We start from the raw sequence: 3287 nt of genomic DNA, 5'->3' as shown, positions 1-3287 counted from the left end.
CATGTTGAGCCGGGCACCCCACTTGTGCCAAACACCAATACTACAACTATTACTATTGAATATATAAGAAATTAAAGTAATGCAGAAACTAATAATAAAGTAATAAAAAGAACAAGACAAAAAATTTACGAGGTTCGGTATAGAATTACCTACGTCCTCGGGCGGAGATGATCAATCCACTACTTCTTGACAAAGTACAACTTTGAGGTGTGTTTTACAAATGAAGAGTTGAGCTTTTTATATAGCTTCAACTTCAAGTCTAAAAAATACTTCTTTCCAATGTGGGACAAATAATATAAAAAATTCAAAACAACCTTTTATACTAATGTGGAAGTATTCTACCAATGTGGGACAAAAACAAAAAATCTTCACCTTGACGATAAATTCAACAAATTTTTCAATTACCAACATTTTTTGGAGTTCCACATCATCGTCGCCTTCTAAAAATACTCAGATTTGCAGGATATTGATCAAGTCCAAATAATGTTTGAACTTGATTGTTGTCACAATTTTGGTCAACATATCTGCGGGATTTTCAGTTGTAGCAATCTTCTGAAGAAGTATCTTGCCTCCATCAATAATATTCCGCATAAAATGAAACCGAACGTCTATGTGCTTTGTTCGTGCATGGTAGACTTGATTCTTTGTCAAGTGAATAGCACTCTGGCTATCACAGAATACAACCATCTGCTTCTGAACAATTCCTAAATTTTCAAGTAAACCCTGCAACCAAATAGCTTCCTTAACAACTTCTGAAGCTGCCATGTACTCTGCTTCTGTTGTAGACAAAGCAATGGTAGACTGTAAGGTAGACCTCCAACTCACTAGACCATTAGTAAATGTAAAAATCTATCCAGTAGTTGATTGACGTTTATCCAAATCACCTGCAAAATCCGAATCTACATATCCAACAACACGTTGATCAATAGTATTATTTTTTTCAAATACTATACCAACATCAATCGTATTCATAATATATCTCAAAATCCATTTCACAGCTTGTTAATGTCCTTTACCTTGATCATGCATATACCTACTCACCATACTAACATTTTGTGAAATATCAGGTCTAATACAAACCATTGCATACATCAGACTACCAACAGCACTTGAATAAGGAACCTGTGACATATACTTACGTTCCTCATCTGATTTAGGAAATAAAGCAGCACTAAGTTTAAAATGAGGAGTAAGAGGAGTGCTTACTGGTTTTAACTGCTCAGACATGACAAAACTCTGTACTACCTTCTTCAAATACTATTTCTGAGACAAACTAACTCTTCCTCTCATTCTGTCTCTGTGAATCTCCATGCCAAGTATCTTCTTTGCTTCACCAAAATCTTTCATCTCAAACTCTTGATTTAATTGACTTTTCAACTTATTGATTTCTTCCCTATTCTTTGAAGTTACCAACATATCATCAACATACAAGAGTAAATATATAAAAGATCCATTTTGTAGTCTGCGAAAATAAACACAATGATCATGTTTATTTCTGATGTACTTCTGACCCATCATAAACTGATGAAATCGTTTGTCCACTGTCTTGGAGACTGTTTTAAACCATACAACGATTTACCCAGTTTACATACCCAATTTTCTTTTCCAGCAACTTGAAATCCATCTAACTGAGTCATATAGATTTCCTCCTCCAAATCACCATGTAAAAATGCATTTTTTACATCAAGTTGAACTAGTTCAAGATCAAATTGTGCTACCAAAGCCAAGAAAATTTGAATAGAAAAATGTTTAACAACTGGAGAAAATACCTCATTATAATCAATGTCTTCCTTCTTTGCGTAGCCCTTAGCTACCAATCTAGATTTGAAGCAAACATTATTTGTATCTGGAAATCCTTCTTTCTTTACATAAACCCATTTACAACCAATTGCTTTCTTATCGTTGGGCAGCTGGGCTAGCTCCCAAATCTGATTCTGATGAAGAGACTGCATTTCTTCATCCATTGCTTTTTTCCACTTGTCTGATTCATTTTGTAGTCTGCAAAAATAAACATAATGATCATGTTTATTTCTGATGTACTTCTGGCCCATCATAAACTGATGAAATCGTTTGTACCACTGTCTTGGAGACTATTTTAAACCATACAACGATTTACCCAGTTTACATACAAGAGTAAATATATAAAAGATCCATTTTGTAGTCTACGAAAATAAACACAATGATCATGTTTATTTCTGATGTACTTCTGACCCATCATAAACTGATGAAATCGTTTGTACCACTGTCTTGGAGACTGTTTTAAACCATACAACGATTTACCCAGTTTACATACCCAATTTTCTTTTCCAGCAACCTGAAATCCATCTGGCTAACTCATATAGATTTCCTCTTCCAAATCACCATGTAAAAATGCAGTTTTTACATCTAGTTAAACTAGTTCAAGATCAAATTGTGCTACCAAAGCCAACAAAATTTGAATAGAAAAATATTTAACAACTGGAGAAAATACCTCATTATAATCAATGTCTTCCTTCTATGCGTAGCCCTTAGCTACCAATTTAGCTTTGAAGCGAACATTATTTGCATCTGAAAATCCTTCTTTCTTTACATAAACCCATTTACAACCAATTACTTTCTTACCCTTAGGCAGTTGGGCTAGCTCCCAAGTCTGATTCTGATGAAGAGACTGCATTTCTTCATCCATTGCTTTTTTCCACTTGTCTGATTCAGAGTTTCTCATTGCTTCTTTGAAAGTGTAAGGAACATTATCATCCAGAACTGGAAGTGCATAGGCCACCATATCAGTATACCGAGCAAGTTTTCAAATTTCTCGTCTTGGCCTTTGAGAAACAATTGATTCTTGTTGCTGTGAAGATTCTCGAATTGAAATCTCCTCTTCTTGTACACTATTTCTCACCGTAACTGGAGAGTTACCTTGTGTAGTCTCATTTCTCACTGGGTTTCCTAAAATTGTCTCAACCTCCACCTGTTGTTGAGTACCACTGGTATTCTCTTCAACTCGTGACTCCTTGCGTATTGTTTTCTTCATCATCGCAAGTTCATCAAAAGTTACATCTCTACTTAAAATCATTTTTTTCGTCTCTAGACACCAAAGACGGTATCCTTTGATTCCTGCGCTTATCCCCAAGAATATTGCTTTCTTGGCTCTTAGATCCAACTTAGATTTTTTAACATGATAAAAAACCATAGTACCAAATACATGTAAAGAATCATAATCACTAGCAGGCTTTCCAGACCATACCTCATAAGGTGTTTTTCCCCCTATTGCAGATAATGGTAGACGATTGATGAGGTGACACGCATAT

Source organism: Malania oleifera, chromosome 5 (genome assembly GCF_029873635.1).
Source record: "Malania oleifera isolate guangnan ecotype guangnan chromosome 5, ASM2987363v1, whole genome shotgun sequence".
Lineage (NCBI taxonomy): Eukaryota > Viridiplantae > Streptophyta > Magnoliopsida > Santalales > Ximeniaceae > Malania > Malania oleifera.
Note: the sequence above shows the minus strand (reverse complement) of the source record.